Source organism: Microtus oregoni, unplaced genomic scaffold (genome assembly GCF_018167655.1).
Source record: "Microtus oregoni isolate MIOR12 unplaced genomic scaffold, Mior012 000031F_ref0000149, whole genome shotgun sequence".
Classification (NCBI taxonomy): Eukaryota; Metazoa; Chordata; class Mammalia; order Rodentia; family Cricetidae; genus Microtus; species Microtus oregoni.
The window spans coordinates 20,164,478-20,177,644 of NW_024543090.1; positions in this window are offsets into that span (position 1 = coordinate 20,164,478).

A 13,167-nucleotide genomic window follows, 5' to 3' on the forward strand; every position below is an offset into this window, starting at 1 on the left:
TCCAACATAGTGAGACCCAGTACAGTAAGTCCCCCTGGGTCAGTCCTTGTCAATAGCTCATGAGAAAAGGACGTGATTTATTAGTGCCATAAATCACCTCCTCCATTCATCATGCTTAGCAGAGCTGTTGGCATTTCCTCATTCTGCTCATCCACTCCACCTCAGTAACACCTACACCTCCCATGTGCTAATCTCAGTTTGGATCTGACCGTGCAACTGCCTTGGCCCTGGCTAGCAGACAGTTAGGGCTAATGATAGGCCTGCGGCCCCGATTCAGTATTTCGTCAACTGTGCAACAGAGGTAGAATTACACAGAATTTCTTCCAAGTGAGCTCACAGGCCATGATTATGGTTCTGAGATCCTGTGGGTGCGAGCAAAGTAATTCAACATTTCTCTGCATGGACTTTATTTTTAATTTTTAAAGATTTTACTTTATTTTAAATTATATATACATGTGAAATATATATTATATATGCGTGTAATATATGTATCTATTTTACACACACACAAATATGCATATATATATTCACATGAATGTAAGTGCCCCCAGAGGTCAGAGGCATTGGATCCCCTGGAGCTGGAGTTAGAGGAGGTTGTAAGACACTCGATATGGGTGTTGGGAACAAAATTTGGGTCCTCCATAAGAGCAGTACGTGTTCTTTTATTTAATTTTTTATTTAATTTTATTTATTTATTTATTTTTGGTTTTTCAAGACAGGATTTCTCTCTGTAGCTTTCGGAGCTAGATAGAACTCGCTCTGTAGACCAGGTTGGCCTCGAACTCAGACATCTGCCTGTCTCTGTCTCTGAGTGCTGGAATTAAAGGTGTGCACCACCACTGCCCGGCTACTTGTTATTTATTTATTTATTTATTTTTTGGTTTTTCGAGACAGGGTTTCTCTGTGGCTTTGGAGCCTGTCCTGGAACTAGCTCTGTAGACCAGGCTGGTTTCGAACTCACAGAGATCCACCTGCTTCTGCCTCCCGAGTTGCTTGTTATTTTTTGAGCTGGGGGGTCTCACTATGTAGCTCTGGCTGGCTGATTTATAGAGAACTGCCTGCCTCTGCCTCCCAGGTTCTGGGATTAAAGGTGTGTCTGTCTCCATCTGCTTGGTCTCAGTTTTAGAATGACAAGGCTACATCTTGAAGTTGTATTCCTACACCCAGCTCAAAAGATTTTTAAACATTGTGTGTGTGTGTGTGTGTGTGTTCGTGCGCGTACACATACACATGCACATACACGCACGTGCTTGCATTGCATGTGTGAAAATACCCGTGGAAGCCAGAAGAGATTTACATTCTCTGCAGCTAGAGTTACAGGAGGCTGGAAGTCATAGGACGTGGACACTAGGAACCAAGTTCAAGTCTTCTGCCAAAGCAACAAATGCTCTTAACTCCTGAGCCATCTCCAGCCCCAGCAGCATCACGACAGCCTTCTCGTGCTGCCCTTTCCTCATGACAAATCCTTCCCAATCCTCCCCAAAAAAGTGTGTCCTAATGGGGCTCTTTGAGACAGAATGGCTGTCTCATCTTCCTCAGGCCTGGACTTATCTAAACATCAAATGTCTCCAGGCGCTGGAGAGGTGGCTCGGATGAAGATCTGAGGACCTCTTCTAGCCTTCTTAGGCACCCACGTGCACATATATGCACACAACACAAACATGAATTTGCTGTTAAATGCAGAAAAAGAGGGGCTTGAGGTATGGCTCAGCAGTTAAGAGCACCGGCTGTTCTTCTCCGGAGGACTTGGGTTTGATTCCACCACCCACAGGGTTGCTCACCACCATCTGTGACTACTATCCAGGGAATCAGATCCCCTCTTCTGGCCTTTCTGGGCTCAGGTATGTGACACATAGACAGACATACAAGCTAACGCTCGTACACATTAAATACATGAATTTACTTAATTACTTATCGGTATTTCAAGACAGGATTTCTCTGTGTTACCCTGGCTATCCTGGAACTCACTCTGTAGACCAGGCTGGCCTGGAACTCACAGAGCTCTGTCTCTGCCTCCCAAGTGGTGGGATTAAAGGCATGCGCCACCACCAGCCATCTTTAATTTAATTTTTTGAATATTTATTCAGAAGTCTCTGTAATGGCATGACTTTTAACAACATAGAACTCTACATGCTGAGAATGGAGGTGACCAGAGGCCCTGTGAACACCTACCGTCAACCCCAGGAAAAAGACTCACTATACTGTCTCACTGAGACGCCTCCCCTCGGATGCTAATGGGGCGGGTGACTGATCATGAGCTAGTCACTTACACATGTGACTGGTCACACACATGATCCCTCCCCTGGTTGGGATGAGGGACCACGCATAAACTATGTGGCCTCCTTCCAGACTCAGCCATGACAGACCAAAAATGAATACTCTCTATAAAGACGGCCTCCATCTGCATTCAGTTCCCTCCGGCAGACCTGGGAACAGACCACTGGGCAGGGCAACAGGTCTGTATTCTTCACTTGAAGCCCCTCCCACTCTGGGGAGTTCTTTCTCAGGTCTTCATTAATACGTCTGTGTTTGCTCTGCTCGCTCCTGTCTGCCTTCTTGTAATCTTCTTGGGCATGAGCCAGCACACTTGGAAGCCCTGGCTCGGGTGACTTTAGGTACTGTTGATCGTTCAACACAGTAGCTATCTAGGTAAGCTCACCAAAAGCTGAGAAAAACTATAGCTCTCAAAACAAAACAAAACAAAACCAAAAAATCCCACAGCATCACACTCAGCAAGTTAATACCCTCTGACCTCGTGGGTCACTAAATGCTAAGATTGCTAGAGGCACCGTGGAAACAAATCAGGTTCTTCTCTTTGGTTTGACGAAGCTGTAAATCCATTTTCCTCTGTCAGTTCTGTTTCCTAATTTCTTTAGGGACATAGGAAATGAGACAGCTTGTTGTAAACCTGGATGTTTTCCTACTAGAGTACGTGCCACCCGGCCTGCATACAGGGTTGTCATGGAGTCAAAGGTCCTCCACTGGCCACTCAGTTTTAGCTAATTTAGCTGAGCAGGGGCTTCTGGCCTGCAGACATCCTGCCCTCAGATGTCTGGTAAAACAAAGGTAAACAAGGGACCTGGAGAGATGGCTCAGTGGTTAAGAGCACCGACTGTGCTTCCAAAGGTCCTGAGTTCAATTCCCAGAACCCACATGCTGGCTCACAACCACCTATAGTGGGATCCTTAGCTTGCAGACAGAGAGCACTTATACCTAAAAATGTACATAAATAAATAAAAAATTTTTAAAAAACAAAGGTAAAAATTCAACTTGATTCCACTCTCAGAACAGAATAAATAAATATATGCATACATACATAAATAGTAAGTAAATCAATAAAAACCATCACCACCATCATCACTAGAAACAACAAAACAAGTAAAATAAAATAAAAGCAGGGCGTGTATGGTGGTAAATGCCTATAGTCCCAGCAGGGAGACTAAGGCAGGAGAACGCTACAAGTCAGAGACTAGCCTGGGTTACATAACGAGTTCTGGGACCAGCCTGAGCTATTGTGCTACAGTGTGAGATACTATCTTATTAAAAGTCACCCCTCCAAAAAAATCAGACACCTCTCCCCCTCCAAAAAACCACCTAAATTGAAAAGACTTGCTCTTAAGTTGGAGTCTCCACAACAAGAGTCCTTTCTGGCGTCGGACTTGGTTATGTTTCCCAGTGGTGGTGCTAGTGTTTTGACATGTCTTATGCTGTTGAGGGGCCTGGACTCCTGGGCTCCATCATCCTCCAGTGTCATTCTGCCAAGCATTGCCAACACCAGGTCCACACACCTGCTCAGGGTTTTTTTCCTTTCCGTGCTAAAGATCAAGTGCAAACTTGTCTGCTCTAGACAAGAGCTCTACCGCTGATTGCTCAGATTCAAAATAAAAAACAAAAACATTGCTTATTTATTTAAAAATGTGTAGCTTTTAAAATTCTTTTCTTAAGATTTATTTATTTATTTACTGTATGTTTTATGGGTGCTTCATCTACATTTACACCTTCACTTCAGAAAAGGGCATCAGATCCCACTACAAATGGTTGTGAGCCACTATGTTGCTGCTGGGAATTGAACTCAAGACCTTTGGAAGAACAGCCAGTGCTCTTAACCACGGAGCCATCTGTCCAGCCTCTAAAATTCTTTATAAAATAAACCGGTGCCTATGAAACAGATCTACATTTGTGAAACCGCCTTTCTGCACAAGAAGAAAGTGGGGAAGGACTAAGTCTTCCCTTTGGCCATGGGGCATCTGTGATCATCTCCTCTGAGCCCAACCTTACCTGCACTTTCTTTGTTTCAGGCTAAAAGTGGTGTTTAGATTTATGCTCCTTGTCAAGTTGTACAATGTCTGGCTTTTTTCTAACTAGAGTTATCTCTTGGGAAATGCATTATTGGAATTTAGCCAGCTAACAAGTACTTAGTCAACCGCACAAATGACTTGCAACCACGCTGGACTTAAACGTGTGAGCCTCCCATGCCAACACAGCAGCCAAAGAATTTCAATAAAGTCACGTGTGGTGTTGCAACCTTTAGTCTCAGCACTCAGGAGGCAGAGAGGGGCAACCTCTCTGGGTTCTAGGTCAGCCTGGGTTATATGAGTTCCAGACCAGCCAGCATTACATGGTATGGTGTATGTAGTTAGTTGAAGACCAGCCTGGGGTACATAAGACTTCTTAAAAAAAAGAAAAAGAAAAAAGAAGAAAAACAGGCTCCTGCCAGTATGTGTGACCTAACCCGCACACTGACATGAAACAGTCTCTGTTAAATCTCTTCACTAAAGAACCAACGTGCAGGGCTAGAGAGATGACTCAGCGACTGATAACCCTTGTTCTTGCAGAGGGCCCAGCTTCCATTCCTAGCACCCACAGGGTGGCTCACAGCTGTCTACAAGTCCAGTTCCATGGTCTCCGAAGCCCTCAGAGGGCACCAGAAATGTGACGTACATGCATACAGGAAGGCAAAACACCCTGCACATAAAACAGATAAATAAATCTAAAAATAATAACCCTAGGTGTCCTCAGACTCTTATATAAGCCAGACAAGAAATCCCTGTCAAGTGAGTTGTCTCTCCTGGGTTCGCGTTTCCGATTGAAGGCACGCGTCTTCTTGGTAATAAAACCTCATCTCTGTCCCTCGCTGGTGGCACATGCCTTTAATCCTGGCACTAGAGAGTCAGGGGCAAGGAGATCTATATGAGTTCGAGGCCAGCCTGGTCTACAGCGTGAGTTCCAGGACAGCCAGGGCTACACAGAGAAACCCTGTCTCAAATAACCAGAAAAATGAAGAAAAAACAGTGACAGTGTGACGAGGGTTGTTAGGATGACAGCTCTGCCGGGCTGCAGCACCTGTCCCCAACAGGTCAGCCAAAGAAACAAGCAGCAGTAGAAAGAACAAGAGATCTAATCCATGTGGTCACACTGGAAAGAGGACACAAGCCCGGTGACACAATCTCTCCCCACCTGCCATGACGGTAAGCATTCGCTGTCAACCTGGCAAAGCCGAGAATCACCCCGGCAGTCTCCATGAGAGACTGTCTTCGTCAGGTTGGCCTGGGTGCATGTGTGTGGGGGACTGACATGATTATGTATTAATGTGTTAATGTGTTAATGGACTCGGCCGACTGTGGGCAACCCCATGCCTTGGTTTTGGGGCCCTGGACTGTATAGGAATAGAGAACTGTATGCATTTCTCACTGCTCTCGATGTAGCGTGACCAGCTGAGTTCCTGCCTTGACTTCCTTGCTATGATGGATTGACTGTAACCATTGTGAACTAACTAAATCACACATTCTCTCTCTCTCCTAAGATGATTTAAAAAAAAAATGTGTGTGTGTATGTGTGTGTGGCAGCAAAGGCCAGTTCCCCCTGGAGCTGGAGTTACAAGCTGATGTGAGTGGTGGAGGTGGGTGCTGGAAACCAAACTGAGGTCCTCTACAAGAGCACCAAGCACTCTTGACCACTGAGTCCTCTCTCCTGCCCCTCCCCCCACCAAGTCGTTTTTTGCTAAGGTATTTTATCACAGTAACAGAAATGAAACTACAACACCCCCTCCCTGAGGGTCTTTTGGGGATCCAGGCATGAAACTTAGGTTTAAATAGAGGACAAGAGTTATTCCTGACACTAGTCCTGGCCGAGGTGTGATCCTGCCCCCCATCACCGTCAGCACCAGCTTCTCCACAAGGTCGACAGTCGAGTTTTCAGAACCGTGAGGAATCCCTTTCCGTAAGATAAGTTCCGCACTGCCTGGCAGCAGGCTTCAGGATTTTCCTTCTCCAAGCACAAGATTCCTAGGGGGACATCCAATTTCTTGAGGTCCTTTGTGTCTCTTTTGAACATCTTCATTTCTACTAGGAGACAGTAGGTTGAGGTCTCTGTGTCACCTCTGTCTCTGAGGTCTCTCCAGCCTTCACCACCACCAACTGCAAAGCTGGCTAACAGCTAAAAATTGTCCACAGCACCAGAGTTAAAGGCTTATTTTTCTAAGCCTTCTCTGAAGAAAGCAAAACAACCGACTTCAGCTACAGATCAGAGGGTGGAACAAGGAAGGTCTGGGTAGGAGTGCAAACCAGGAGCAGAACCCTTTTTTAAATTTACTGTCATTGTTTCTAAGTATGTATGTGGGAGGTGTCTGCACATGAGTGCAGTGATCTAGAGTGCTGGAGGGCCGGGGCCTGGGATCCTCTGGAACTGGAATCACAGCGGTTGTGAGCTGCCATTTGAGTGCTAGGAATCGAACTCAGATCCTCCAGGAAGAACAGCAAAAACGTTGAGCAACAAACATTCTCAAGCGCTGACCACCTCTCCGGCAACCTCTCCAGCCTCACAGGCACTTTGAACGTTTTAGCATGACTTGGTTAGTTTTACCTGCATCTGCTGACCAGTTAACTTGGCATGACTCAGTTTTACCTGCAGCTACTAACTACTTAACTTGGCATGGCTTGGTTAGTTTTACCTGCAGCTGCTAACTAGTTGACTTGTTTTGTCTCCTCCCTCTACTCCCTGATCCTTGAAATTAAATTTTGAACACCTCAGATTTTTCTCTCAGGGTTGACTCTATTATCTGTTTTTCATAACATTAGATGAAATACTCTAACATGTGGCCATTCTAATCTGTGTCTGTCCATGAGAAATGCTGACTTGTATATTTTTTTTCTTTGTCAGATTTTGGTATCATTGCTTTGCTGGCTCCATAAAATAAGTTGCTCCTCTCCCTCCCCCTCCTTATGTTCCTCCCTCCTCCCTTCCCCTCCTCCTGAAGTCTCATTAAGCCAGTTGTGACAGCTGTGGTTTGGAGAAGGATATGGGAGGGGCAGTGTTCCAAATCAGAGGTTTGTCCCCGTGGCCTGAGGGTAGGCCTCCCTTGGGCATCTGGAGGAACACGGACTGCTACAGACAGATAGTGATATTCCAGGAATGACAAAGTAGGTACAGGGTGTCCTCCATGGTTTCCAGCTTATTCCTAAATCAGGCTACAGCCCACAGTGATCATGTAGTTGGCAACCAGCTTGGCAGACTTAAAGTTCTCCTCAGCAGAGAGTTCATGTAGCCCAGGCTGACCCCAAACTCACTATGTAGTGATGATCTTGGACTTCTGGTCCTCCTGCCTCTGCCTCCCAACTGCTGGGATTATAGCCACATGCCACCACATGGGGTTTATATGGCGCTGGGAATCACACACAGGACTTCATGCAGACTAAGCAAGCAATCTACCACCAAGTTGTGTCCGCAGCTATCCCATCAGTCTTTAATATCTTCTTGAAATCCCCTTTTCCCTGCTTTAACTTCATGATACAACACAGTTGCAACTTTCTTCCTACCCACAGTCTGTGCCATTGTATCAGAGATCCCACTATGTATCTGAGGCCCAGGCTGGCCTCAAACTTTTGGTCTTCTGGGTGCTGTACTATAGAACTAAGTATACAATTACTTAGTTCTATAGTACAGCATTCTGCTGATCTCCTTTCGAACAACCCAGGTCTCTTGTGTGTTCTTTCAATCTCCAGGCCCTTTCCCAACTCGCACAGTGGGTACAATGGTGCGTGAACTGTACCGAGGGAGTAACACTGAATAGGGTGTTGTACAATTGGAGACCCCGCTGGGATCATCAGCAACTACAATCGGAAGCCCATCAGCGAGATCAGGAAGTAGGGATCCCTGAGAGGTCGCCCTCGGAAGGCTGGCCAGCAGGAAGGAAATTGAGTGGTGAGGGTGTATTGGTAATGGGTGCAAGTAATTCTGTTTCGGTATTGATGGCCGATAAAGGGCCAATTGATAGTGCTTTTAGAGAAGCAAGGCAAGGAAGGCACCGGTATTAAAAGTAGACAGCACAAGAGTTCCTTAAGACAGTTTCTTTTGTGTAAGATAGTTTGTTGCCTAATTTTTTGAGAGAGTTTAGTCCCTGGTTTCTATACGCAGGGGGCTTTAATATCACTGACTGGGAGCAGGGAAAGGTAAAAGCACCGAAAGAGCGAGAGCCAGAAGAATTTCCCATAGCGATGTTTTCACTATGGCGCGTAGTCAGAGATGCTCTTCTCAGTGACAATGTAAAGTAAAAGAGCAATTAGAGAGTTTGAACAAAACCCTTGAGGAGATTTAGGATGCAGAATCTGTGAGTTCTATGAAGAGTTTTGAGGAGCAGGAAGTTAAGAATATTAGAAGGGGTATAGAAGAGGAAGAAGAAAGGAGATCGCAAGGCTGGGCGGTGGTGGTGCACGCCTTTAATCCCAGCACTTGGGAGGCAGAGGCAGGCGGATCTCTGTGAGTTTGAGTCCAGCCTGATCTACAGAGCTAGTTCCAAGACAGGCTCCAAAACCACAGAGAAACCCTGTCTCGAAAAACCAAAAAAAAAAAAAAGAAAGAAAGAAAGAAAGGAGATCGCACTGATAAAAAAGAATTTAGAAAAAGAGGAAAGGAAGGAAGCAAAGAGAGATGTCTCCATGAGACCTCCACCGCAAAAAAACATTCCTTGCCACTTCAAATCCCTGTTCTGCTGCTTCTACCTCTATAGACTTAGAGGCGGAAATCCGAGAGATCAAAAACAGACTAAATCTAAACAGAGAAAGACAGATTTACAGATTTATCCTGTTGTGGAAATTATTGATCTGCAAGGGCAGAGGATCAGGCAGTATAACTCCCTGGCCTTTTAGGACATTAAGTAACAAAAAGAAGCAGTTACGGCCTGTGGAACTCATGCACCCTTCACTGTGGCTTTAATGGAATCCTTTACGGAACTCGACCTTACACCAGTGACTGGATGCAGCTTTGCAGGGCTTGTCTTTGGGGGGGGGGGGGTATTTGTTATGGAGAGGCGAAGTGCAGGAAAATTGCAAAAATACCGCACTGAGTAATGCCACTGTGGGTTTAAGCGATTGGCCTATTGAAAATGCTAACAAATACTGTCAAGAGGCTATATGTAGAACCTTCATCTGGCGATGGATGGAGATAGAGACAGAGACCCACACTGGAGCACTGGACTGAGCTCCCAAAGTCCCAATGAGGAGCAGAAGGAGGGAGAACATGAGCAAAGAAGTCAGGACCACGAGGGGTGCACCCACCCACGGAGACAGTGGAGCTGATCTATTGAAGCTCACCAAGGCCAGCTGGTCTGTGACTGAAAAATCATGGGATAAAACCAGACTCTCTGAATATGGCAGACAATGAGGGCTGCTGAGAAGCCAAGGACAATGGCACTGGGTTTTGATCCTACTTCATGTTCTGGCTTTGTGGGAGCCTAGCCAGTTTGGATGTTCTCCTTCCTAGACCAGGATGGAGGGGGGAGGACTTTGGACTTTCCACAGGGCAGGGAACCCTGACTGCTCTTCAGACTGGAAAGGGAGGGGGAGAGGAGTGGGGGGAGGGGGAGAGGAGTGGGGGGAGGGGGGAGAGGAGTGGGCGGAGGGGGGGAGGAGTGGGAGGCTGGGAGGAGGCGGAAATTTGTTTTTCTCAATAAAAAAAAAAGAGGCTATATGTCCCATGGAAATGGGAATTTAAATGATTTTATCCAGTTATGCAGGGACATTGATGGCACTCACCAGATGGGTCAGGTAATTGTTTCTGCCCTTAGGGAGGGTCAAGGTAGAGCTAGGTGGAGGACTTGTTTTTTTTGTTTGTTTGTTTGTTTTTGGGGGGGGATATATTTTTTTTATTTATTTATTTTCAATGCAAATGGTCAGGATATGTTGAAAGGAATTGCCCTGCAGGAAAAGGGATAAGGGATGGTTAATCAGCCCGGGGGGGGGGGGAAGCCCAGTGTGGTGACAGACACCTTTAATCCCAGTAACTGGAGGCAGAGACCGGTGGAACTCTGTGAGTTCAAGACCAGCCTGGTCTACAGAGTAAGTTCCAAAAACAGCTAAAGGCAGAACGCATAGTACCATCCACTTCTCCCTGGAATACTCCTATCTTCGTTATTAAGAAAAAGTCTGGTAAATGGAGGCTTCTGTAAGATCTTAGAGCAGTAAATGATTGTATGGACATTTTGCAGGGGAATCCAGATCCAACCTCCTTTCATGAGTTGACACCTCAGGCAAGGCAATGTATTACTTTAATTGAAGAAAAGCTTCCCTCTGCTCATATTCATTATATTGACTATAGTCAGCCGCTGCTGTTAATTTTTCCCTCTCAGCATAGTCCTACTGGAGTGTTTTGGCAGCAAGGACCCATCCTATGGGTACATGAAAATGTGCCACCTGTAATAAACTTAGTTTTCAAATCTTTGGACTGTTACCTGATAAGGTTATTACACCATATACCCAGGCAAAAATAACTTGGCTGCAAAATTTTGCTGAAGATTGGACCTTGTTTTTATGCACCAATCCCTGCAGGTCTGATAATCATCATCCTTCTGATAAGCTGATCACCTTTTCCAAAAATAATCTGGTATGCTTCCCTAAAGTTATTTCTTTGCAGCCTCTGGCAGGGGCACGGAATGTGTTTACCGATGGGTCTTCCACCGGGAGAGCTGTGGTAGCCTCCCCTCCTGATTTTGATATTCAGCCCGCTAATGCTAAATCTGCTCAGGTGGCTGAATTGATCGCTGTACAAATGGCCTTAGAGAAATATGCTGATATTCCATTTAACCTTTTTACTAACAGTCAGTATATAAGCAAAATTCTTGCACCTTTGCAAACTGCAACTTATATTGCCCCTGTATCTCGAGTCCAGATGCAGTTATTGGCTATTCAAACTTTGCTCTGGGCCCGATCTGTTCCCATTTTACGTAGGGCATTTGCGGGATCATACTGACCTGCCTGGTCCCTTGAGCGAGGGGAATGCATTGGCTGATCAGCTTACCCGCTTCACACTGCACTGTGTCCTCTGCCCAAGTGAGCATACCTCGTGATAGCTTTGAAGTCTGAGGGATACTGTTGTTAAGTATTAAAGAGACAGCAAAGATCCAAGAAATGTGTTCAAAGTCCCAAGTGTGCAAAGCCCCTTCCTGGACTTTGAGTGCGACACACTTGAGAGGAGCTAGCTATCCAAGAGCATTATCAGAGAAGTGGAGAGTCTCATCAAGGGAATTAAGGGGTAAGACTCTGACTCCTGTTAGGTTAGTCTGTCTTTCTTCTTGACACAAAGGACAGATCTCTCCTCAAAGGTACCCAAGTGACCACGTCCTGGGAACCAAAATTCAGATTGTCCTTGATGACAAACTCTACCTTGGGAATGTGGGGGCCCAAAGAGGCCAAAGGTCAGAGAGTTTGGGACTTGTTTCTAGTTCATTCAAGGTTACTGTGCTTCTAACTCAAACAGAGCTCCTCTCTCTCTCTCTCTCTCTCTCTCTCTCTTTCTTTCTCTCTCTCTCTCTCTTTCTCTTGTCAACAGTTATGACTAGTTGCCAGACCTCGTGCTCCTGAAATAGGGAAGTAGTTGGTTCCTACCAAAAACAAAAGTTTAAGGATCCAACTAGTTCCCTTTATGGAAATAACTTGGGATTCCACCCCGGGAGTGGTTTGCCTACAGAGTATTTAGTCCAGGGCATGAGCGATAAATGTACCCCAGACTTTCAATTTGTATTTTAATGCAGTCTTTTTGTTTTGCTCTTACCCTTTGAAGTCAGGATTTTATTAGCTATTGGAAGATAAAACACGAGAGAATTTTCAGTACTCACTGAAAAATTCCCTCCTGATACTATCCTATATGTTTCTGCATTTTATTATTTTCATTCACGTCTTCGCATTCTTTACTATATTTCTAGATTCCCATGCCTCCACTCTGGAAGAGAATATTTTTGTCGAGGCTGCCCCCCCCCACACACACACGAGAATAGCTACAGGGTATCTGTATAGTCACAGAGCCAAAGGGAATCACAAATCGGTGCATTTACCAAAGACATCGGTTCCCGTGTTGGGGAGGTGAGTTAACGCAAACCAAGGAAATCTCCGCCATGGGTTTCAGATGCTATCTGATGGCATACAAGTTAGCGATCGGCTAAATTAATAAATTCCAGGTGGGTGGGGTGATGCACACGTTTAGTCAAAGTACCTAGGAGGCAGAGGCAGGCAGATTTCTTTGGGTTCAAATTCAGAAGTTCTAGGCAACAGGACTACATAGAGAGATCCTGTCTCAAGTTAATTAATTAATTAAAAATAAATTTTCTTACCTGATAGTCAGGAATATTAGGTCTGATACAGAAGCTGGAGATAAATGACTACTAAAGGAATTCTCCAAGACAATTTTTAAAGATACATTTCTATTATCTTTTTAATTTATGTATGTGTGTGTATGTTCGGGTGCTTATATAGGCCAACAGTATTAGATCCTCTGGAGCTGGAGTTAGAGGCACTTGGAAGCTGCCTATGTGGGCGCTGGGAATTGAACTCAGGTCCTCTGGCAGAACAGCATGAACCACCGAGCCATCTCTCCAGCCCGTCTCCAAGATAACTTTGGCTGAGAATCCTCAATGCCCAATCTCCACAACCAGAAAGTTCTAAATCAGTCTGTAGAATCTGCACACATATGGCTTTTTCAGAGGACCTCAAACACTCTTCCTTTTCTGTAGAGAAAACGTCCTTCTAGTATCTGGAGGACCCGTTACATAACAAAGCGACTCTTACTGTTTTAAACCAGAGTTGGCAAGAGAGTATTTACTGATGTCTAGCCTAGATCTGTCTGGACAGTTTGTTCCTCCAAACATGCGCTCGATCCGTCCTATGTTGGAGTACCCCGAAG